This window comes from Schistocerca piceifrons, chromosome 3 (genome assembly GCF_021461385.2).
Source record: "Schistocerca piceifrons isolate TAMUIC-IGC-003096 chromosome 3, iqSchPice1.1, whole genome shotgun sequence".
NCBI lineage: Eukaryota > Metazoa > Arthropoda > Insecta > Orthoptera > Acrididae > Schistocerca > Schistocerca piceifrons.
This window is the reverse complement of record NC_060140.1, coordinates 273,535,460-273,562,490: the sequence shown is the minus strand read 5'-3', so window position 1 is coordinate 273,562,490 and position 27,031 is coordinate 273,535,460.

The following is a 27,031-nucleotide window of genomic DNA, read 5'->3' as shown; positions in this document are numbered from 1 at the left end:
TTTCTAATCTGGTCAGTCTCACCCAAAACGCTGGTCCATGTCATCCATATTTTCATTTTATCGTGTCTCTTGTATTTTAACTGACGATGTCTCATACGAACAAGCTGCCAGAAGTCCTACGTTAGATCCAGCTACGAGGGTTGGAACTTTAATAGTGGTTCAAATGGCTCTGAGCACTATGGGACTTAACAACTGAGGTCACCAGTCCTCGAGACTTAGATCTACTTAAACCTAACTAACCTAAGGATATCAGGCATATCCATGCCCGAGGCAGGATTCAAACCTCCGACCGTAACAGGAGCGCAGTTCCGGACTGAAGCGCCTAAACCGCTCGGCCACATCGGCCGGTCTTTAATAGTGGCAACTATTTATTTACAGCTCGTATAAAATAGATACGTGTTTCGAAGTTTTACTGACCTTCAAAGTAGTCACCCGCAATGTGTATAACTCGTTGCCAGCGATGTGGAAGTCGTAGGATACTCTTAGCAGCGCCAGTTGTGTTGACAGTTCGAGCGACGTCGTCTATTGCCCAGCGAATTTGTAGTAGTTCTTAAGCGAATGCTGTGAAGTGTTTCCTTCAGTTTAGAAATCGAGTTGAACTCACGAGGGCTTAAGTCAGGGGAGTGCAGTAGGTGGTATAACACTTAGCAGCCCCATCAGTCAAACAAATCTGTAACAGCTTACACTGTACGTTCATGAGCATTGTCATGTAAAGTAAAGGCCAGGTCCTGCAGAAAGTGTCATCATTTCTGTCTCTATGCTGGTCCTAGGTTGTGTTCCAAAAATGACCAGCATAGAGACAGGAGTGATGACACTTTCTGCGGGACCTGACCATCTTTTTGCATGACAATGCTCAAGCACGTACAGTGCAAGCTGTTACTGATCTGTTTTAGTGATGGAGCTGCTAAGTGCTGTACCACCTACTGCACTCCTCTGACTTAAGCCCACGTGGGTTCAACTCGATTTCTAAACTGAAGGAAACACTTCACAGCATTCGCTTGAGAACTACTACAAATTCGTTGGGCAATAGGCGGCGCCGCTCGAACTGTCAACACAACTGGCGCTGCTAAGAGTATCCTACGACTTCCACATCGCTGGCAATGTGTTATACACAATTCTGGTGACTATTTTGAAGGTCAGTAAAACTTTGAAATACATATCTATTTTGTAAGAGCTGTAAATAAATAGTTGCCACTATTAAAGTTCCAACCCTCGTATATTGTACTTCCCTACGTCAGCACATGATTAGCCCGTATTAGAAGTTTCCTTGGGTGGGGTTCACGGTTATATACGACATGTTTGTTTTAACCTGGGAAACTATCTCTAAAACGACGCACAGTAAGAACAAAATCGTTCTGGATGAAAAATTAGTATTAGTAAGGGTGACATCTGTCTGTGCTGCAACTAGCCACTTCCCAATCACCCCACTACCATGGTCGGGTCAGCTTCATACTTTGAAATGGGAATCACCATTTTCTGTTGCGTATTAGAATTCTACGCCAAAAAAGTGCGGTTTACTCAAACCGTTGATTCCAATTAGCAGTAAATGGTGCGACAGTCGACAAATATACAAGGTGCTTGTTTTTGCAAATAAGAACCGGTGAATTTGATTCCACATTTCGTTTACGATGGTTGATATTTATGTTCGAAATTTTTGTTCGTTAGCTAGCAATATAATCGTGCTGCTGATCCTGCCTGATATATCGTTTGTGTATGTTGAAAACCTTAGACATCCTGCTACGCTACCTCGGGGCACACCTGCTGATACTTTCCTTTCGGTGGTACATCGCCCGTCTAGTATACTGGTATAACGTACTGGGTTCCGTTAGTCGACTATTTGTCGCATCAGTCACACACTTCCGAAGGTACTGAATATGATCTTAACAAACAACGATGAGGTACGCAAGGAACCTTGTGGTGCGTAGAGGAGGGCAACTTATACCACTAGTGGACTGGCCGTCACGAAATTAGAAGGCCCAAGGTTACACCCACTCTCTGCAATCCGCCTGCGCTAAGCGCTTTGATTCGCCTGCCTCATAGCCTTGTCGCACCATGTACACTGTCAACAGTACATTAGGTCAGTACCAGCTGAAGGTTCTGTGTTTCCGTGCATTATCTTTTATTTACGTGTGGTTTTTAGTCATCCGAAGAACGGTGCATTGACGTGTGTTTAGTATGAGCAAGGGCCTACATATAGTGCTACTCCAGTCGGTGTGCGTAAAGTAGAAAAGACATTCGAAACCAATCTAAAATTGTCTTATCGAACGCACTGAAGACTTTTACTGATCTGGCCAACAGTGAAGGAGCTAGAAATAATAATAAATGTCGTGCAGATTCATAAAATAACACCAAAACCTTGTGGTATTTACGAAACGACTGTATTTCGTATTAACAGTGCAATGTCATCGGCAGAATCTCTAGATGTGAGAACTTGTTTTGGTTCTCCAAGAAAGAGATATAAGTGGAAACGGGAATTTCAGAATTTTAAAATTATGTCAAAAAGTTAGTGCGTGGAACTGTGCTTCGATACTAGGATAGAGGAGAGTATCTGACAGCTAGAAAAATACAGTGTGCTCTCCGTGAAACAATTAATTATTCCTCACTTGGTTTCCGTTTCAGGAAGAATAATGACGGACAAGAATTTTTAATGGAATGCAGACATTGCAACAGCAAGAACGAAGTTTTGTGTAGAATGCACTTTTTGCGTGCAGAGGACAATAGTGTTGCAGTACACTTCGAATAAACTTGGGCTTCTCAAAACCACATGCAAATCGTATTTTGCTCACCTTCAACGGAAATATTGGTCTGAAAGTACCTACAGTTACTCTTGTATAGCGTATAACGGCGATCTGGGGGATGGGTGCACTGTCGAAGGGCAGTAAGTGCTGCAATTAAAAAAAATTGTGTGTGGGGAATACTCTCGGTCGTATTAAGGTTGAACGTCGCAATTAAAATCCTGGCGGCGACACAAAAGTACTCACGCGCTATCGCGCACGGAATGTCTCGCAAATAAAATGTATTCGTACGTGACATGGTACAACAATGACGTCTCATGTTACCAAAATTAATTCCATAGTTTTCTTAACAACTTTCTCGCTGAAATTTCTCGTTACACAGCCGGAACAGTTCCACACCACTTACGGTATTTTATTTTTCATCACGCAGTAAGTTTAAGTCTCCGCAATAAAATACGCATGTTTCACATGCACCTATGAACTCTGAGAATGTCCATATATTACACTACTGGCCATTAAAATTACTACACCAAGAAGAAATGCATGTGATAAACGGGTATTCATTGGACAAATATATTATACTAGAACTGACATGTGCCGGCCGATGTGGCCGAACGGTTCTACGCGCTTCAGTCTGGAACCGCGCGACCGCTACGGTCGCAGGTTCGAATCCTGCCTCGGGCATGAATGTGTGTGGTGTCTGTAGGTTAGTTAGGTTTAAGTAGTTCTAAGTAATAGGGGAATGATAACCTCAGACGTTAAGTCCCATAGTGCTCAGAGCCATTTGAACCATTTTAGAACTGACATGTGATTACTTTTTCACGTAATTTGGGTGCATAGATCCTGAGAAATCAGTACCCACAACAACCACCTCTGGACGCAATAACGACCTTGATACGCATGGGCATTCCGTCAAACAGAGCTTGGATGGCGTGTATAGGTAAAGCTGCCCATGCAGCTTCTACACGATACCACAGTTCATCAAGAATAGTGACTGGCGTATTGGGACGAACCAGTTGCGCGGCCATCTTTGACCAGACGTTTCCAATTGGTGAGAGATCTGGAGAAGGTGCTGGCCAGAGCGAAGCCTTTCTGTATCCAGAAAGGCCGTACAGGCCTGCAACATGCGGTCGTACATTAGCCTGCTGAAATGTAGGGTTTCGCAGGGATCGAATGAAGGGTAGAGCCCCGAGTCGTAACACATATGAAATGTAGCGTCCACTGTTCAAAGCGTCGCCAATGTGAACAAGAGGTGACCGAGACGTGTAACCAATGGCACCCCATACCATCACGCCGGGTGATACGCCAGTGTGGCGATGACGAATGCATGCTTCCAATGTGCGTTCACCGCGATTTCGCCAAACACGGATGCGACCACCATGGTGCTGTAAACAGAACCTGGATTCATCCGAAAAAATTATGTTTTGACATTCGTGCACCCAGGTTCGTCGTTGAGTACACCATCGCAAGCGCTCCTGTCTGTGATGCAGCGTCAAGGGTAACCGCAGCCATGGTTTCCGAGCTGATAGTCCAACTGCTGCAAACGTCGTCGAACTGTTCGTGCAGATGGTTGTTGTCTTGCAAACGTCCCCATCTGTTGACTCAGGGATCGAGACGTGTCTGCACGATACGTTACAACCATGCGGGTAAGATGCCTGTCATCTCGATTGCTAGTGATACGACGCCGTTGGGATCCAGCACGGCGTTTCGTATTATCCTCCTGAACCCACCGATTCCATATTCGGCTAATAGTCATTGGATTTCGACCAACACGAGGAGCAATGTCGCGATACGATAAACCGCAATCGCGATAGGCTACAATCCGACCTTTATCAAAGTCGGAAACGTGATGGTACGCATTTCTCCTCCTTACACGAGGCATCACAATAACCTTTCACCAGGCAGCTCCGGTCAACTGCTGTTTGTGTATGAGAAATGGGTTGGAAACTTTCCTCATGTCAGCACGTTGTAGGTGTCGCCACCGGCGCCAACCTTGTGTGAATGCTCTGAAAAGCTAATCATTTGCATATCATAGCATCTTCTTCCTGTCGGTTAAATTTCGCGTCTGTAGCACGTCATCTTCGTGGTGCAGCAATTTTAATGGTCAGTAGTCTCTTTTCAGTCCAAACTTCTTTATCCCTCAACCTGTGCTGAAAACAGAACCACTGGGCTCTGTTTTCTGCAGTACAAAAAAAAAAAAGGATCATCTATGTATTTCTTGAAACGTTAGTTTTTCTTTTTTTTTTTTTTGTAGCAAACGGCAAGAGTCTTCTTTTGGAAGACCGCCTGCTTAGCTGGGGGTAACGTGCTCGCCTCCCGTGCAAGCTGGCCCAGGTTCGCTTCGGGTTGGAGATTTTCCCAGCTCGGGAACTGGCTGTTATGTTGTCCTCATCACCGGGCGTCGACTGCACTCGGCGGACAAACTTCCCCGATTGATGCCTACCAGCCAATGATGCCATACGCTCTTTTTCATCTTTTTTTTTTTCTTTTGGGAAGTTCTCCATCAAATTCTAGATTAAAAATAGAGATGTCTAATATTTTTTCGAAGTTTTTACTTACATCTGGAATTATTACTTATTGCCAATGCTGTAGAACGTTGAGGAGAACTTGATGTGCCTATTTTCGTGACGGTCACTATAGACATTTCCTTTCTCGTTCAACTCGCAAAAACAGCGTGGGAAGAAGGCTGTCTATATTGCTATACCACGAATATGACGTGCTACAGACGCGAAATTTAACCGACGGGAAGAAGATGCTATGTTACTCAAATGATTATCTTTTCAGAGCATTCACAGAAGATTGGCGCCGGTGGCGACACCTACAACGTGCTGACACGAGGAAAGTTTCCAACCGATTTCTCATACACAAACAGCAGTTGACCGGCGTTGCCTGATGAAACATTGTTGTGATGCCTCGTGTAAGGAGCAGAAATGCGTACCATCACGTTTCCGACTTTGATAAAGGTCGGATTGTAGCCTATCGCAATTGCGGTTGATCGTATCGCGGCATTGCTGCTCGCGTTGATCGAGATGCAATGACTGTTAGCAAAATATGGAATCGGTAGGTTCAAGAGGGCAATACGGAACACCCTGCTGGATCCCAACGGCCTCGTATCACTAGCAGCCGAGATGACACGCATCTTATCCCCATGGCTGCAACGGATCGTGCAGCCACGTCTCGATCCCTGAGTCAACAGATGGGGACGTTTGCAAGACAACAACCATCTGCACGAACAGTTCGAAGACGTTTGCAGCAGTTGGACTATCAGCTCGGAGACCATGGCTGCGGTTACCCTTGACGCTGCATCACAGACAGGAGCGCCTGCGATGGTGTACTCAACAAAGAACCTGGGTGCACAAATGTCAAAACATCATTTTTCGGATGAATCCAGGTTCTGTTTACAGCACCATGATGGTCGCATCAGTGTTTGGCGACATCGCGGTGAATGCACATTGGAAGCGTGTATTCGTCATCGCCATACTGGCGTATCACCCAGCATGATGGCTTGAGGTGCCATTGGTTACACGTCTCGGTCACCTCTTGTTCGCATTGACGGCACTTTGAACAGTGGACGTTACATTTCATATGTGTTACGACCCGTGGCTCTACCCTTCATTGGATCCCTGCGAAACCCTACCTTTCAGCAGGATAATGCACGACCGCATGTTGCACCCAAATTGGGTGAAAATGTTATCACATGTCACTTCTCGTATAATATATTTGTCCAATGAATACCCGTTTATCACATGCATTTCTTCTTGGTGTAGCAATTTTAATGGCCAGTAGTGTACTTTTAGAGCAAGTTTCCACTCTTCACACCAACTAGATGTGTCCTTCACAGTCTCATAATTTAAGGCTCAGAATATACTCTAGACTGATGCACTGATGCAACAGACTGATGTCACTGCTATTGGTCGGTAATTTTGTGCTCCCGACTTTTTACCTTTTTTTGTACTCGGGCATGGCCTGTTCTGTTTTTCACTCACACGAGACCTTTTGCTGTAAAAGATATTTTCGCTAAGTATGAGCTAGGAAAGGAGATAATTCCATGGGGTACTAAATCTAATGCACTTTCTGATGAAAAGCATGTAATGCGGAAATGACAGCTAGATGACACCAGAGGTGGGTCCGCCAGTATAAAAGATGGCGGGGAGTATTTTGTTGTCAGTAGGGAAGCAGTCATAACAAATTGATCACAGGCATTTCGGACGTGGGGTGGTCGCTGGATGTCATCCACCAGGTTTGCCGAGCGTGCTAACGCGCTGCTTCCTGGACTCGGGTAGGCCCGCCGGCCACGGATCGAATCCGCCCGGCGTATTAACGACGAGGGCCGGTGTGCCGGGCAGCCTGGATGTGGTTTTTAGGCGGTTTTCCACATCCCCCTAGGTGAATACTGCGCTGGTTCCCACGTCCCGCCCCAGTTATACGGCTCGCAGACATCTGAACACTTTTGCACTATTCCATGGCTTACACTAGTAGCAGACAGTTGGGGTACGCTAATCCCTTCCCGGGGTGTACGGGATGGCGGCAGGAAGGGCATCCGGGCACCCCTTCAACTAACATTGCCACATCAGATTAACCATGCTGACCCTGCGTATCCGCGGGAAAAACGGCACAAGCAAAAGAAAGAAAGAAAAAAAAAGAAGTGGTCGCTGGATGTCACATGAGTAACAAATCCAATGGGGACATTACAGTATTACAATACTTCTAAAGCTGATCAAGTCGACTGTTGGTGATGTCACTGTGAAGAGGAAATGCGAAGGAACAAACTTAGCTAAACCAAGACCAGACAGCCCTCATCTACTGACAGACAGGCACCGTCGAGTATTGCAGATGGTGGTTGTAGGAAATCACTCGGGAGTTACAAAGTGCTACCAGCATTCCAGCTTGCACAATCTGCTTTGCGAGATAAATACGAGGGGCGTTTGAAAAGTCGGTGCAAAGTCCGAGAGATGGCACCACCGGGGCGTATCCAGGTGATGTTAAGTTAGTAGCATCTTTGGAAAGAACGCACACCAAGTTTTAGCCATACTGGTCTATTTGTTTGTGTTTGGCATTCGTGTGAATCAGGGAAGTCGAGTGATTGTCAAAAAATGGACGAAAAAGAATTTCGTGTGGTGATTTAACATTACTTTATGAAAGGTAAAACGCCTCAGGAGACTAAAGAGATGCTTGATAAATATTACGGTAACTCTGCACCTTGGATTAGAACAGTTTATAAGTGGTTTCAAAATTTTCGGAGTGGCCATATGGGTACAAGTGATGCTGAACGTTCTGGACTCCCTGTTGAGGTTATGACTCCAGAAATCATTGATAAAATCCATGGTATGGTGATGGATGACAGAAGAATTAAGGTGCGTGAGATTGCTAGTGCTGTGGGCATCACGAATGAACGGGTACATAATATTATGCATAAACATTTGGACATGAGAAAGCTATCTGCAAGATGGGTTCCACGATTGCTCACGCTTGACCAAAAACGGAATCGTGTGAAGTGCTGCAAGGATGGTTTGCAGCTGTTCAGGAAGAATCCGAAGGACTTTAAGCGTCGTTTCGTCACTGTGGATGAAACATGGATACATTACTGCACTCCTGAGGACAAACAACAATCTAAAAAATATTTTGCCAAGGGAGAATATGGACCAAAATAGGCGGAAAGGTTATGGCGACTGTCTTTTGGGATTCACAAGGGATAATCCTCATCGACTATCTGGAAAAGGGTAAAACTAATACAGATGAATATTATTCATCGTTATTGGACTGTTTGAAAACCGAGCTGCAAGAAAAACGCCGGTGTTTGGAACGCAAAAAAGTCCTTTTCCATCACGACAGGGCACTAGCACACACCTCAGCAGTTGTGGTGACAAAATTAATGGAAATAGGATTCTAACTCGTTTCACATGCCCCCTATTCTCAAGACTTGGCTCCCTCGGACTACTATTTGTTCCCCAATTTGAAGAAATGGCTGGCAGGACAAAGATTTTATTCAAACGAGGGGGTGATTGCAGCAACTAATAGCTATTTTGCAGACTTGAACAATTCTTATTATTCAGAAGGGATCAACAAATTAGAACAGCGTTGGACGAAGTGCATTTCTAAAAGAAGAATATGTCGTAAAATAGAAGAGGTTTACCCCAAACACGTAAGTAGTTTTTAGTTTTGCACGGTCTTTTCAAACGCCCTCCTAGAATTGGCTACAATGATCGAGCCGTTCCTCAGCCACATATTTTTATAGTCACTGCTAAGCGATGATTCGGATGGTGAACAGAGCGACGCGACTATACAGTGAAAGACTATAAACAGATGATTTGGAGTGACAACTGACGCTATACCCTGTGCCAGTCCGATGGAAAAATTTGGGTTTGGCAGATGCATGGAGAACATTATGTGCCATCATGTGTAGTGACAAAGGTGACGTACAGAGGAGGTGGTGTTAGAATGTAAGGTGTTGTCGTGGTAAAGGTTTGATCCCCTTGTTGCGGTTGAGGAAACTGTAAGTGTGGAAGGATATGAATATACAGAGTTGTGTACTGCGTAAAGCAGAAGAACAGTTCGGAGACGGTTGTTTGTATCAGCACCCCATCACAAGCAGCATCTTTGAGATAACGGTTTGCGAACGTTAATATTTCTGCCACAGGCCAGACTTGAACTCAGTGGATGGGCTGGATGGATGCGATGATTTAGAACGTCGACTTCGCTCTACACCCTAGCCTCTAACATCCTTAACTTCTCTGGTTTCGGTTCTGGCAAAGAGCTGACACACTCCATATAACGGCCAATAATAGATGTCCAGATACTTTTGATCAGATATTGCAGCACAGCATCTTTGAGGTAGTGGTTTGTGAACACTAACATTCCTGAAATGGACTGACCTGGCACTGTCCAAGCTTGAACTCCACGGAACACCTTTGGGATAAGTTAGAAGTCAACTTCGCTCCAGGCTCTAACGTCCAACGCCCCTTACTTCTCTGGCAACAGACTTTGAGACACGTCGCTGATGAAAGTGTCATAACCGGTCGGAAAGACGAAGGGTGGACACATCCCATATAATGTCCAGTAATCTACATCTACATCCATACTCCGTAAGCCACCTGGCGGAGGGTACCTTGAGTACCTCTATCGGTTCTCCCTTCTATTCCAGTCTCGTATTATCGTGGAAAGAAGGATTGTCGGTATGCTTCCTTTGTGTGGGCTCTAATCTCTCTGATTTTATCCTCATGGTCTCTTCGCGAGATATACGTAGGAGGGAGCAATATACTGCTTCACTCCTCGGTGAAGGTATGTTCTCAAAACTTCAACAAAAGCCCGTACCGAGCTACTAAGCGTCTCTCCTGCAGAGTCTTCCACTGGAGTTTATCTATCATCTCCGTAACGCTTTTGCGATTACTAAATGATCCTGTAACGAAGCGCGCTGCTCTCCGTTGGATCTTCTCTATCTCTTCTATCAACACTATCTGATACGGATCTCACACTGGTGAGCAGTATTCAAGCAGTGGGAGAACAAGCGTACTGTAACCTACTTCCTTTGTTTTCGGATTGCATTTCCTTAGGATTCTTCCAATGAATCTCGGATTGCATTTCCTTAGGATTCTTCCAATGAATCTCAGTCTGGCATCTGCTTTACCGACGATCAACTTTATATGATCATTCCATTTTAAATCACTCCTAATGCGTACTCCCAGATAATTTATGGAATTAACTGCTTCCAGTTGATGACCTGCTATTTTGTAGCTAAATGACAAGGGATCAATCTTTCTATGTATTCGCAGCACATTACACTTGTCTACATTGAGATTCAATTGCCATTCCCTGCACCATGCGTCAATTCGCTGCAGATCCTCCTGCATTTCAGTACAATTTTCCATTGTTACAACCTCTCGATATACCACAGCATCATCTGCAAAAAGCCTCAGTGAACTTCCGATGTCATCCACAAGGTCATTTATGTATATTGTGAATAGCAACGGTCCTATGACACTCCCCTGCGGCACACCTGAAATAACCCTTACTTCGGAAGACTTCTCTCCATTGAGAATGACATTCTGCGTTCTGTTATCTAGGAACTCTCCAGTCCAATCACACAATTGGTCTGATAGTCCATATGCTCTTACTTTGTTCATTAAACGACTGTGGGGAACTGTATCGAACGCCTTGCGGAAGTCAAGAAACACGGCATCTACCTGGGAACCCGTGTCTACGGCCGTCTGAGTCTCGTGGACGAATAGCGCGAGCTGGGTTTCACACGACCGTCTTTTTCGAAACCCATGCTGATTCCTACAGAGTAGATATATAGTCTCCAGAAAAGTCATTATACTCGAACATAATAGGTGTTCCAAAATTCTACAACTGATCGACGTTAGAGATATAGGTCTATAGTTCTGGACATCTATTCGACGTCCCTTCTTGGAAACGGGTGTCTGGATAGTTTTGACCAGATAGTTATCTAACAGGAATCCCTAAGGGCCTGGTGCCTTGTAACTGGAAGCAGGCAGAGTTGCTTTCAATACTGGAGATGCTAATATCGGTATCTTTGAGGGCAGAGCGCACATAACCACGTCGAATGAGAGTGTCACATGACACTGATGTCGTCACACCTCGTAGTGGCTGCTGGCACGATACTCAAGTGCAGGACGAAGACGACGCCGGACCATGTGTGATCTCCGCAAACGTGTCTTACAACCGCTGGATTGCTCTCGTGTCATCGACTCCATACTTTCGCTCGACAGAAACCGCCACTCGCCGAATTTCTTGGTAGGAAACAACGAGTTGACGACAGGGCTCGTCGCAAATTCAGAGCTTCATGACCACAACTGGAGCCGGCGTGGTGGCCGAACGGTTCTAGGCGCTGCAGTCCGGAACCGCGGGGCTGCTACGGTCGCAGGTTCGAATCCTGCCTCGGGCATGGATGTGTGTGATGTCTTTAGGTTAGTTAGGTTTAAGTAGTTCTAAGTTCTAGGCGACTGATGACCTCAGACGTTAAGTCCCATAGTGCTCAGAGCCATTTGAATCATTTTGAACTACAACTAGTGAACAGCTAACCATTCATCTTTTGGCTACGTTAAACGTAGTAGCACGCATTTAATAACTGAACCTAACGTTGTAATACAGGTTATCGTATAACGAATCTGTCAGTAGAAGTAACAGTTCGGAAAATAAATCTGCTGCGTTCTTAAGTTTATGCTGATACAGAGAGACACCATGCTATTACCAAGGTGAACAATTAAATTAAATTTACGATTATTTTATTTTTAGTGGAATACCCCAAATGAGATTAGGAATTGTGCTATCACAGTTCAAATTTCGGCCAGTTGTTCGATATTTAAATCCCGAGAGCAGCTACACAATGACAATGTTGTGGTTGTGAGTTACGCTATTGTGCAGAGCCAGTTTTCGCAGTCCGTGGGAAGAAGGCTAGCTGCAGTGTGTGTGGCTGATTGGCATGTCTTTCTGTAAGGCTCCTAAATGGGCCTGTGCTGATTTACGGGCGAGTAGCTTTCCTGCTACGACTCGAATTTCCCCCGAATCTGTTGGAGATACACTTTTTAAAAGCTCTGGCAGACGGAGGAGGGTGATGCGCAAGCTGGAAGTGACCAATGAAATGGCCCGCATTTTGATCCTGTGGAAAGAGAGGCCTGAGGCAAAACCAATTCGTGGAGCTGTCTGGAGCGCGCTAAGTCGTTATTCCGTGGAGAAATCAGTGGAGTAGAAATCAAGTGTGGACGCTGTGGAAATGATAATAATTTAAGTGTTGAGTGAATGGAATCGGGGGTGAGTGATTGTCCGTGATTGATAAAGTTGTATGAAAACCTAAAAGAATTTCAAAGGGCGTTCTCGTCTGTGGACGTGGAATTCGGCTCATATCTATTATTTTTTGCTGCTCTGGTTGTGTAATGCCATTTGGTGAACTAGAAAATGCTCTCATACAGGGTTACAATCATTGAACTACATGAAAAGAAACGTAAATTAGTTGCAAACTACGGGTGCACTCACTTTATTCAAGATGTAAAGGTGACTGCAGATATATGGATTTAGGTTATGACATGTTCGATGTGCCTGCTATCATTGGCGATGATGTTGCGCAGACGAATGCCGAAATTCAGCATGACCCGCTGAAGTGTCGGGACATCGATGCTGCTGATGACGCCCTGAATGGCTGTTTTCAGCTCAGCAATGGTTTTGCGATTATTGCTGCACACCTTGTCTTTAATATAGTCCCACAAAAAGGAGTCGTATGTGTTAGGATACAGAGAATATGGCGGCCAATCGAGGCCCATGCCAGTGGCTTCTGGGTACCCGAGAGCCAGAATGCGGTCCCCAAAGTGCTCCTCCAGGACCTCAAACACTCTCATCTATCGAAGGGGTCGAGCTCCATCTTGCATGGACCACATCTTGTCGAAATCAGAGTCACTTTAGATAATGGGGATCAAATCATCTTCCAAAACCTCCATGTACCATTCGGTAGTCACCGTGCCATCAAGGAATACCCCACCGATTATTACGTGACTAAACACTGCACGCCACACGGTCACCCGTGGAGGGTGAAGAGACATCTCGATCTCGAAATGCGGATTCTCAGTCCCCCAAATGCGCCAATTTTGCTAATTGACGAACCCATCCAAATGAAAGTGGACTAAACAAAACCATGCTCATACTAATTCCCATCATGCCCCGCAGCCAACCATACAGTTTAAAGTTCCAGCGCAAACCGTTCAGAAGTTATAACGATTTCATTTCATACAATTCAATAATTGTGACCCGTTATCTGAACGTGGGTCCACTGACCAGATGGAGATAGTTATGGATGAAAGTGATGGACTTGGCGAGTTCTTATTGAAACAATAAATTCAATTACCGTGAGACTTTGAGTGCCTTTTTACCCATATTAACTTTAAACCGCTTGGCTGTTTCGTTTATGGAGAACATGATCGACGGGACCTGCAAGAAGACTTTTGGGGGCGCTGTAGTGACTGTTTGCAGCGTACGTTTTTTCTATCCAATGGATGACTGAGGTCTTTTGAAAGTACTTAGATTGCTAAGAAACACGACCGCTTTCTCGCGCGTACGTCTTTCTTATCGCGTTCTCGCGCGCCGTGCGTAACTCGCTTCTCAGCTCAACGACGATCCGATCCTAAAAGTCTCTGTCTGCTACGACGATACACCTTCGCAAAGGATCGTCAGATATCTCTTACGAACATGTAGAAGCTTTGAGCGATGGCGGTCCATCAGAGCGCTGGGAGCGTATGTATTGCGGTTGGGCACCTCATGGAGCTATGCACAAGTTAGTTAGTTTTTTCACAGATCAAATTCACGATAAACGTAGTGATGTGGAACGTGTCGAAAGAACAAATATAGAAGACTTACATACAACAAAACAACAATTTAAAGAAAAATATATATTTATTTATCAACATGCTGGTCATTTTCAGGTTTTTTAAAGGGTTCTTGTCTCTGCTCAACAATTCCCCTACAGCGTAGAAGGACTTTTTAAGGAGAAAGTTCTTTACCCTACATTTGAAACAACTTTTGCTACGTGTCAGACATTTTATTTCCGTGGTTAGATTGTCAAATAGTTTCATAGGTGCATATTTCACCCTTTTCTATGCCGAAAGTTAGATTCATTACAGGGTAATGCAGATAATTTTTCCTTCTAGTGTTGTACTTGTGAATATCTCAGCTACTCCCATACTTAGGTTAGTGGTAACACACGTCACAAGTGAAAAAAATGTACTGTGAGGCTGTGGCTCATATTGCCAGCTAAAAGATACAGCTGCAAGATGTACTGTAAGGGTTTTCGTAACATTTTGGAAGTCATTAGGAAAAGTGAAGCTTTAATAGCATCTGAGTAATAGCGGGCAGAGGTTGCGCTGCGAGAGACTGTTAGTAGAACCGTTGTTTGTAAGTGCAGTGCAGTCTTGGAGAGAGAGAGGAGGAGTCGAGTTTTATCTTGTAATGGAGTAAGATGTGTTTAGGCCGTGCTGTGTGCCAGCAATAATTCTATTAAATTATTTTTTAATTATATAGAGACATTGTGTAAATTCATTCAGAAGACTTCGAAAGGTAATGTAATAGCACATTTACCGACACATCCAAGCATAGTAATAAACTTGTCAGGGATTTACATTTGGAGATTTTTATGATAACATAAGAATGTGTGATTTACCGATTTTTGTTCAAAGATGGGTAGCATACCTGTTTGTAAGAAAGTAAAGAGCTTCAGGTTTTTCAGCTATTAACGTAGAGTGAATTTTTAATATTTCAGTTGCTTAAATATTTTGTTTTAGTGAGGTAAAGGTTTGTTAATACAGTTACTTCATTGTTTTTCCACCAGTCAGCATTCGTCTCTTTATTTCAAGTTCCACATATATAATTCTGCTTTCCCGAATTTCTCAGCAACAGAACATTGCAGTAATGAGATTTATTAGCACAGAAGTTTTGTGGATGCCTCTATAGTTTAACGCGTGCGTTGCGAATCACATTGCTAGTAGTTTGAATTTTTATTTTTTAACACGCATAGCAGCAGCGGCCGCAGTAGTTTGGAGATAGCAGCAGCACAGCATTTGTTCATTGTGCAGTCAGGTAGGAGATTTATAATTTTTGTAAGAGACAACTAATATTTCAACAGTGGCATATTTTTCAGACAGTAAATTTCTGGTAGTTAATTATATTTCACATTTTTCTTGCAGTCAAATTGCTTATATTATTGCAGACTGGACAGTTTTCTTAAATTTAACAGAACGGACTGTGCTATCGCCACAAGCGTTGCATTATACAGTTTAATGTTGCATTTCTGATTAAGTTTTGCTTTGCTGATCACTTTTCAAGAAATGAGCAATGACTTACAAACTTAAATACGAGCTTAACTGTTCTCTAATCACGGGTTTAACTTCGCATTACCACACATACGAAATACTAGTAAATATAACTATACATTAACATATAACAAAAACTAATTAGCCACTTTCAGTATGTCTGTAAATTCCACACTTAATTCTAAATACATTATTTTGTGCAATGAACATTTTTTTGCCCCAGAGTGTTATCCCATATGACACCAATAACGAAAAATATGCAAAATATATTAATATGCTGACTTCTTTATCCACAAAGTTGGCAATTTTTCTTATGGCAAACGTAAGAAAACCTAAACGTTTTTCAGTTTAAGTTTTCATCAATGTGCACACCTAAGAACTTACAATTTTCCACCATATTATCTTTTGTTGGTATACTAGATTAATAGAAAGTGGCGTATATTTGACTATATAAATCCGGATGAACGACTTTTTCAGTGTTTAAAGATGGCCCATATGTGCAAAACCATTCACTGATTTGATATCACTGTCAGTGTGCATGGAGATGGATGCCGATGAACTGGCGTGGGCATCGCATCAGAGTACTGCAGAACACTATCATGGAGGGCGTGCCCGAGGTATGAACAGAGCCCTGACCCTGATGTTTACACTCTGGCGACCTGGATCTCGAATAGCGCTGTGCTGTGGGTTCCGCGTGCCGAATTGTTCCGTTGTTCACGCTGGTCGCGTCGTGTTTTTCACCGCGCTGTCTCTACGAGGTGTTCAGAGGTCCTGCTCCCCCCTTAAACTGACCCGCTTTTCGAAGTTGCACCCCTCCCCCCTCACGTGGCCGCCACCGAATTCTTACTGGAGCCGCCGTCGGCAGGTGTACCTTCATTTGTGCTGACAGTAACGTTTTACGCCTGTGTAGATAGAAAATGAATGTGCAGATAGAAAAATAATCTTTGACAAAACTATTTTCTCTGTTGATGCATCTTTGCTCGGCTCTAGAAGAATGCTTGTCTTTCGACATTCGTGGAGTTACAATACCCGCTCCATTTATCGCCACTGCCTGCCGTCATGGTGTGAGGGTCTGAAGTTGGTCAAAGACTGACCCAAACCGGTTGCCATCAAAATAAATGTTTTTTGGCCGAGAATGTTTGTGTCAATTTTTAATGCACCTTTTGCCAAACCGCTGTTCTCGACGACAAATGTTCTCAAAAATTAGTGCTTGTATCGTCTACAAACAGGACGAACTCTGCCTCCTGATTCAGAGCATTCTTATTCCTGGAAGCATATCGAACGGACGAGCATTACAAACTTGCCTTTTGTGAGGTGGGTGCAGTCGCGCGGTGCCATGTTATCTCTGTTGACGAGACGGAAGCAACTTTTCAGCTAGACCCGTATCAGAATTCACGACCCTTCAGATCTCCGTCCAGCTATCCGCGTTAAGTTTCCATGATCTCCCTAAATTCTTAAGGAAATAAGGGTTTGATTCATTTGAGGGGGCAAGTCCGACTTCGTTCCCCATTCTTCTACAATCCGGACTTGTGCTCAGTCTTGAATGACCTCGTTGCCGATGGCACTTTAAACCCTAATCATCTTCCATCCTTTTCGATGTTTACGTGGCACTACAGCTGAAACGCACTTGTCTGAAAAGTTTTGGCCTTCATATTTAATTTATTGCATGTTTTTGCGAACAATATCAATACAAATCGTAACAAGAGTCATTTCAATCTACATTTGAACGTATACTGTCACTAAGAACTACAAAATATGTTATTAATTAAACTTATATACTTTTAATTTTCGGGCTGTCGTCAGATACTTCATCGTTAGACATGCAACAAACAAATCGCTTCACTTGTCGGCATCTGTGATATCTTCAACAGCTCTAGAAAGTGTAGTTAAAAGAATGCAATATAACTATTACAATATTAAATGGGCACATTCAAGCGTATTGTTCTGGAACATTCATGGCGTTGATATAAATGATATCTTTTATTTACATATTGGAGAATCATGTAAGTAATTTCTCAAGTTAATTCATAAAATATCTCAGTTCATACACTAATTGGTCAAATCATTATGACCACCTACTAAACAGCGTGTTGTTTCACCTTTGCAAGGCAAACAAGCAGCGATGATGCTTGCCATGGATTAGACAAGTCCTTGGTAGGTGTTCAGCGGTATGTGGCATTACATGTCTGGGCGCAGACCACGCAATTCCTGTAATTTATGGAGCCTGTGGTTTGTGTGCGCAGAGCGTATACCAAAAATGTACGACGATTTTAGAAGAAAAAAGATTCAGGACAGTGCATTTACAAAGGTGCCTTCGCAGCAGGAAATCTGAGGGTATTGAAGTTCCAGTTGCGGTAATTGCCACTCTATACGCGAAATAAGTTCATTCTGTCACTTCAGCATGTACATAAGGAAATTTGCGACTGGGACATGCCTTCGATAATGAAGTTACAGGAGCCGTAACACAGCATTTCACAGACCCTCCAGATGCACACTTCACTGATATCACTCTACTTCACTGATATCGTCCGCAGCTCGTGGTCTTGCGGTAGCGTTCTCGTTTCCCGCGCTGGGGGTGCCGGGTTCGATTACCGGCGGGGTCAGGGATTTTTCCTGCATCGAGATGACTGGGTGTTGTAGTGTCGTATTCATCATCAACCTTCATCCCAATTACGGTCGCAGTAAGGCAATGGCAAACTACCTCCACTAGGACCTAGTCTAGTACAACGGTGCGGGTGTCCCGCATCGTTTCCGTCGCTCCTCGGAGTATGGGATCTCATCGTCATCACTGGTATCAGCATTTCATTTGGAGGACGTAGGAAAAGTACAGTCATTTCAAAGCCGAGTTTCGATACCGCCTTTCACACGGGGGCTGAGTGCTATTTACTTTGTACCCATAGAAGCACATAGAGTTTTTTCGCGGTCTTCAGTCTCTTGACTGGTTTGATGCGACCCACCACGAATTCCTTTCCTGTGCCAACCTCTTCATCTCAGAGTAGCACCTGCATCATACATCCTCAATTACTTACTGGATGTATTCCAGTCTCTGTCTTCCACTACAGTTTCTTCTCTCTACAGCTCCCTCTAGTACCATGGAAGTCATTCCCTCATGTCTTAACAGACAGCCTATAATACTACCCTTTCTTGTTATCAGTGTTTTCCACTTACTCATTTCCTCTCCGATTCTGCGCAGGACCTCCTCGTTCCTTACCTTATCAGTCCGTCTAATTTTCAGCATTGGTCTGTATCACCACATCTCAAACACTTCGACTCTCTTTGGTTCCGGGTTTCCCACAGTCTATGTTTCACTACCGTACAATGCTGTACTCAAACGTACATTCTCAGAACTATGTGTGATACTAGTAGACTTTCCTTGGCCATAGACGTTATGAACTCGATTTACAGATAAGGCAGTTCAAATCGGCTTCCAGCCATCCACATTCCAGTTTTCCCTAGTTTCCTCAAATAGCTAAAGTCAAATGTTGAAACGGTTCCTTTGAAAAAGACAGAATTTCATCCTGTCTCCTTCATTTTCTTCCCCAATCCAGACTTTACGCTCTGTTTCTAATGAACTCGTCATCAACTATGCGTTAAACGATAATATTCCTTGTTAATACACAGGATAAACAGGAGACAAAGGGCTCAACGTCTTTAAGCCGTTAGGAATAAGAAATCCATTTGACATTGACGTCCTTGGAGGTCGTTTAAGAAGTAGTTCAAAAATTGTACAAATGGCTCTGAGCGCTATGGGACACTGCTGAGGTCATCAGCCCCCTAGAACTTAGAACTACTTAAAACTAACTAACCTAAGGACATCACACACATCCATGCCTGAGGCAGGATTCGAACCTGCGACCGTAGCGGCCGCGCGGGCCCAGACTGTAGCGCCTTATGAAGTATGAGTATGGCTCTGAGCACTATGGGACTTAACTTCTGACGTCATCAGTCCTCTAGAACTTAGAACTACTTAAACCCAACTTACCTAAGGACATCACACACACACACTGCCGGCCGGAGTGGCCGAGCGGTTCTAGGCGCTACAGTCTGGAACCGCGCGACCGCTACGGTCGCAGGTTCAAATCCTGCTTCGGGCATGGATGTGTGTGATGTCCTTAGGTTAGTTAGGTTTAAGTAGTTCTAAGTTCTAGGGGACTGATGACCTCAGAAGTTAAGTCCCATAGTGCTCAGAGCCCTTTCAACCATTTTAACATCACACACATCCATGCCCGAGGCAGGATTCGAACCTGCGACCGTAGCTGTCGCGCGTTTCCAGACTGTAGCACCTAGAACCGCTCTGCCACCCCGGCCGGCGAAGTAGTGAGTATCATCTCAATGTGCCAGTAGGCTTTCACACAAGTTACTCACTTCTTGCGCAGGTTTTTGACTCTTTCCCGGGATTCTGAAACCTCTTTTAAGCGTAACGAGTGTTTCAATTGGAGTGATGGAGCAGCATGGTATTGTGATCCGTTGAGTAGCGGGAATGCAGAGAGTCATCCGTGTTCTCGGAGGAGAGGCACTGCCCTGAGGTCTGTGTTGCAGCTGCGGCTGCCTGGGTGACCCAGTTAGGACCCTCTTCCTGGCCGCCATACTTTTAGGACAGGTGAACCTGCACGCCCTACTTTTGGTATCTAGTGGCCCATCACTCACTCGTCGCGCGGAAACCCGCGTAGGGCGGGTAGTGAAAGTCACAATGCCGAAACTAATATGTGCGTGTGTGTGTGTGTGTGTGTGTGGGGGGGGGGGGGGGGGAGAACAAGGAGCCCAGCGACCTACATGTAGTGCTCGTCTCCTAGGATATACTGACGATATCCTTGTTCCCTTCTGCAACAAAAGAAACGCAGTGTAAAATTCCTACCACACGACAGGAGAGAAACATCAGCACGACATGTTTTGAACCATGTTGAAAGTTTTAAACGCCGTTTTCCGCCTAAGCTGGAAGTTTTTTTTTTCATTTTCCACTCACCAGTCTCGTTGTTAGCAACATTGTCGAGCAGAGCCAGAGAACGGAAAAACAAAGCAATTGGTAGCTATTGGAAACTCATCATATGTAACTTAGAACCACCTTTTTGAAACTTGCTGGCAGATTAAAACTGTGTGCCGGACCGAGACTCGAACTCGGGACCTTAGCCTTTCGTGGGCAAGTGCTCTACCGACTGAGCTACCCAAGCACGACTCACGCCCGGTACTCACAGCTTTACTTCTGCCAGTTCCTCGTCTCCTATCTTCCAAACTTTACAGAAGCTCTCCTGCGAACCTTGCAGAACTAGCACTCCTGAAAGAAAGTATATTGCGGAGACGTGGCTTAGCCACAGCCTGGGGTATGTTTCCAGAGTGAGATTTTCACTCTGCAGCGGAGTGTGCGCTGATATGAAACTTCCTGGCAGATTAAAACTGTGTGCCGGACTGAGACTCTACAAGTCTGTCTAGTAGCATGGAAGTTACTGCTTCATTTCTTAATAGATGTCCTACCATCCAATCCCTTCTTCTTGTCAGTGTTTTCAATATATTTTTTTCCTCGCCTATTCTGTGGCGAACCTCTTCATCCCCCACCTTATCAGGCCACCTAATTTTCAACATTCTTCTGTAGCACCAGATGTCAAATGCTTTAGTTCTCTTCTTTTCCCATTTTTCCACAGTTCATGTTTCACTGCTATACAATGCTGTGCTCGCAACAACAATTCTCAGAAATTTCTTCCTCAAATGAAGGTCTATGTTTGATACTGGCAAACTTTTCTTGCCGAGGAATGCTCTTTTTGCCAGTACCAGTCTGCTTTTTATGTCCTCCTTGCTCCATCCGTCCTGCGTTATTTTACTGCCTAGGTAGCAGAATTCCTTGATTTCATCTACTTCATGTTCACCAACCCTAATGTTAAGTTTCTCGCTGTTGTCATTTCTGGTACTTCTCATTACATTCGTCTTTCTTCAGTTTACTATCGCTCCATATTCCGTACTCATTAGACTGTTCATTCTATTCGGCAGACCCTGTAATTCTTCTTCATTTTCACTGACGATAGCAATTTCATCAATCAAGATCCTCTATCATTTAGCTACAGTATAGCAGGTCAGCATCTGGAAGCAGTTAATTCCGACAAATTATCTAGGAGTAGGCGTCAGGAGTGATTTAAAATGGAATAACTATATAAAAGTAGTCGTCGGTAAAGCAGATGCCAGACTGAGACTCATTGGAAGTATCCTAAGGAAATGCAGTCCGAAAACAAAAGAAGTAGGTTACAGTACACTTCTTCGCCCACTGCTTGAATACTGCTCACCGCTGTGGGATCCGTACCAGATAGGGTTGATGGAAGAGATAGAGAAGATCCAACGGAGAGCAGCGCGCTGCGTTACAGGATCATTTAGCAATCGCGAAAGCGTTACGGAGATCACAGATAAACTCCAGTGGAAGACTCTACAAGAGAGACGCTCAGTAGCTTGGTACCGGCTTTTGTTGAAGTTTCGAGAACATACCGTCACCGAGGAGTCAAGCAGTATATTGCTCCCTCCTACGTATATCTTGCGAAGAGAGCATGAGGATAAGATCAGAGAGATTAGAGGTCACACAGAGGCATACAGACAATCTTTCTTCCCACGAAAGCTGTAATAGAAGGGAGAACCAACAGAGGTACTCAGGGTACCCTCCGCCACACACCGTCGGGTAGCTTGCGGAGTGTGGATGTAGATGTAGATGTAGATGTAGATGTAGATTCTTGCCATTGGCATTCATTCACCTTGAATTTTAATTCCACTCTTGAATCTCTCTTTTTGTTTCTGACAATACTTCTTCGATGTGGAGCTTGAACCCTGGGAGCGACAGACTACGTCTCTGTATTACACCCTTCTTAATCAGACCACTTCGTTCTTGGTCTGACACCCAAATTGCTCCCTCTTGGCTCTTATACGTATTGTATAACCCGTCTTCCCCTGTAGCTTACTCCTATTTTTCTCAGAATTTCGAAGATATTCAACCATTTTACATTGTCGAACACTTTTGCCAGGTAGACAAATCCTAAGAACGTGTCTTGATTTTTGTTTAGTCTTACGTCCTCAATTACGTGCTGGATGTATTCCAGTCTCTGTCTTCCTCTACAGTTTTTGCCTCTACAGGTCCCTCTAGTACCATGGAAGTCATTCCCTCATGTCTTAACAGACGGCCTATAATCTTGCCCTTTCTTCTTATCAGTGTTTTCCACATATTCCTTTCCTCTCCGATTCTGCGCAGAGCCTCCTCATTCCTTACCTTATCAGTTCACCTAATTTGCAACATGCGTCTGTTGCACCACATCCCAAATGCTTCGACTCTCTTGTGTTCCAATTTTCCCACAGTCCATGTTTCACTACCATACAATGCTGTACTCCAGACGTACATCCTCAGAAATTTCTTCCTCAAATTAAGGCCGATATTTGATATTAGTAGACTTCTCTTGGCCAAGAATGCCCTTTTTGCCATTGCTGGTCTGCTTTTGATATCCATCTTGCTCCGTCCGTCATTGGTTATTTTACTGCCTAGGTAGAAGAATTCCTCAACTTCATCTACTTCGTGACCATCAATCCTGACGTCATGTTTCTCGCTGTTCTCATTTCCACTATTTCGCATTACTTTTGTCTTTCTTTGATTTACTCTCAATCCATACTCTGCACTCATTAGACTGTTCTTTCCGTTCAGCAGATCATGTAATTCTTCTTCACTTTCATTAAGATACCAATGTCATCAGGGAATCTTATCATTGATATCCTTTCACCTTCAATTTTAATACCACTCCTGAAGCTTTCTTATATTTCCATCATTGCTTCCTAGATGTACAGATTGAACAGTAGCGCCGAAAGGCTACATCTTTGGCTTGCACCCTTTTTAATACGAGCACTTCATTCTTGCTCATGCACTCTTATTATTCCCTCTTGGCTGTTGTACATATTGTATATGACCCGTCTCTCCATATAGCGTACCCAGAATTTCGAAGATCTTGCACTATTTTACATTGTCGAACGCTTTTTCCAGGTCGACAGATCCTATGACCGTGTCTTGATGTTTCTTTAGTCTTGCTTCCGTTATTAACCGCAATGTCAGAACTGCCTCTCTGCTGCCTTTACCTTTCCTGAAGCCAAACTGACCGTCATTTAACGGATCCTCAATTTTCTTTCCCGTTTTTCTGTATATTATCCTTGTGAGTAACTTGGATACTTGAGCTGTTAAGCTGATGGGGCGATAATTCTCGCGCTTATCGGCACTTGTAATCTTCGGAATTCTATGGATGATGTTTTTCCGAATCTCAGATTGTATATCGCCCGTCTCATAAATTTTGCACACCACTTTGAATATTCGTTTATTCGCTTTGTTGGCACTATCGCCAATGACTGTAGAAATGCTGTTGGAATGTCATCAATCCCTTATGCTTATTCCATGTTAAGTCTTCCAAAGTCTTTAAATTAAGATTCCAATAGTAGATCTTCTGTCCTATATCGACTGCCATTCCATCTTTTGTTACGTCGTCAGACAAGTCTTCGTCATAGAGGTCTCCGATGTAGTCTTTCCACCTACTTGCTCTCTTCTCTGCATTTAACATTGGAATTCCCATCGCACTCTTAATGTTACCACTCTGGCTTTTAATTTTACGCAAAGTTGTTTTGATTTTTTTATGTGCTGAGTCAGTCCTCCATTTCTTCACATTTTTCATGCAGGCATTTCGTCTTAGCTTCCCCGCATTTCCTTTTTGTTTCATTCCTAGATGACTCATAATTCTTTATTGCTGAGCTTCCCTGAACATTTTTCTACATCCTCCACTCATCGATCAACATAAGTATTTCTTCTGTCACCTATGGTTTCTTCATAGTTAGCTTCTTTGTACTTATATTTTCCTTCGCGACATCTGTGATTATCCTTTTCAGAGATGTCCATTCCTCTTCAACAGATCTGCCTGCTGGGCTACTCCTTATCGTAGTATCTACAGCCTCAGAGAACTTCAAGCATACCTCTTCATTACTTAGTACTTCCGTATCCCATTTAGCAGCAGCAAAGCGCCGTTGTTGACACTGCTGAAGTTGCGTTTACATTGGGATGGCAGAAGTCATCGGATACCTCCAAATGACGTGTCGGACCTCATTTTACCCGGTATAGTGCAGCATCTGGACGTGGCATGGATGGGAATCATCTCAGGCGATCTGGGTGACCAAATCATTCGCTCGGATTGTCCAGAATGTACATCAAACCAGTGGCGAACAATTATGGCCCGGTGATAAGACTTAGTTCTTTAGGAATATGAAGTCTATGAATGGCTGCAAAAATTCTCCAAGTAGCTGAGCACAACCATTTCCAGTCAATGATCGGTTCAGTGGACAAGAAGACCCAGTCCATTTCATGAAAGCATACTCGCCCCACATTTATGAATTCTCTCGAAATCGAATTTCAGAGTCATGCTCATTATTTATTTTCGATACTGAGAGCATAGTGCTATCGGAGTTCTTCCAAGTGTAACAACTGTAATCGCCAAATTTTACAAGAGGATACTGCAACTTTTACGAAACGATGTGCGAAGAAAGAGACCAGAAAAATGGACCAATGGCTTCCTTCTTCATCAAGACAACGCGACGTGCCACACCTCGCTTTTGATTCGCGAGTTTTTGGCCGGCAAAAGTGTTAATGTCTGTCCACATCCTTCTTAATCACCAGATTTAGCGACTTCCGGCTCTCCCCAAAAATTAAAATCGTGCTAAAACAAAAAAGTTGTAATCTACCAACAGAAAAATAATTATAGTCTTCACATTTAGTGTAACCTCCCAACAGAAAAGTCTCGTTTAAGTTCCCAATAGAGAAATTTCTTTCCAATAATAAAATTTGAAGATTAATGTGACTTTCCATTAAAGACCGACTGCATATCGAGATTAGTAAGTTTTGACGTCAGCAGCGCCGTGTCATGGCCCTGTGAAATCATCCTGAATAAAAGGAAAAATTCTTACCTCACAATGATGTCGTCGGATAACGCTATCTATATATCTGCTCCTGTAAGAAATTTTTGGCACAGCCCAGTACAATGCTGGCCACTAGATTTTCATTTGTAGGAAAACAACTGATTTTCTTTTGCTTAATCAACATGAGAATGCACAGGAAAAATTCGTAAAATCTTTAAACTCAGATAAATGACTGGCAAAAGTTTTCTTTAGAATATATATATATATATATATATATATATATATATATATATATATATATATCATCGCTCATGCACCGCCATCGTTCTGCACGACCGGCCCAACACATGTCAACCGCTGCACCGCCCTGTCCGAACTCCAGAACTCAAGTGCTCTGTGCAAGCTATAATATACGACTGCTCTCTGCGAGCTACTAAACTCGACTTACTGCCAACACTGCTCTGACCTGCGATTCTCTTGTAGCATAGATATTCCATATCGCAGGCAGCGCGTGAGCAATCCATCGAAATTACATCTGCTCAAGTGCGCTATCGAATAGTAATGAACCGCTAATGAACACCTAACAACGTGTTTGCACCATTCCTCACGCCAAGAGGACCAAGACAGAGCAGGTGAACGCCCTTCCAAAAGAAGTCTTCCGGAAATGCTTCTAGTCAGGTATTCAATTTTTGGGTAAGTTCTCTTGTGGCCAAGGATAGTACCTTGAAGGGGATTGAATCAAATTCCTTTAAAACTTTGTTTCTCATAGAATTATTAACCGTATTTTTTTATAACAATTCGTGCTGAAAATCAAATTTTTGTTGACTCTGGAAGCCTTAGGTAGGCAACCTACAACACTGATTTTGAACCGTGCACTCTGCGCCTATGTAGCTCACCAAGTGATATAGGCGTATACCATGTGTAAAATCACATTTTTTGTTCAAGAAATAATTCCAGTGAGAAAAGGTGAAACGCATCTGCAACGTATATAAAATAACTGCGTGGTTGTAATTAATGTGAAGCTACTCGCAGACGACCAGTATGGGTTGTAAATAGCGTATGCCAGCGAAAGGTGGTAGACATTCTAATGCGTTAATGCAGAACCGGTTTACGCTGTAAAAAAAACACTTCCAATTTTGGCCACCAGGCGCAGATATGGCGCTGTGAATGCAACAAAGACTTACAGAAATGTTTCCATATGTAATGGATTAGCAACAGGACACGGACAGAGAAGGTCAAATGAGTGAGAAACGCATAAAATTAATTAATTATCAACCGCCGCTTCCATAATTTGTTCAGTACGAGCACCAGAGATGTCCAGGAAATGCTGCACAGCACCAGATTTGCACCTGGTGACCAAAACTGGAATAAATCTTTTTCCAGAATAATCGGTTTCGCATTACCACATTAGCATACCTACCAAGTCTCGCTTCCTTACGCTAATTACAGCCCACACTGGAACTCCGTGAGCAGCGGCACTTAAATTATAACTATTCGGTATTAAATTCCAACAAGTAAACGAATATTTAGTAGTACTGATTTTAAAATTTCAGTGACCTGCGGGGCTGTGACTGCGAAGGAGCTCAG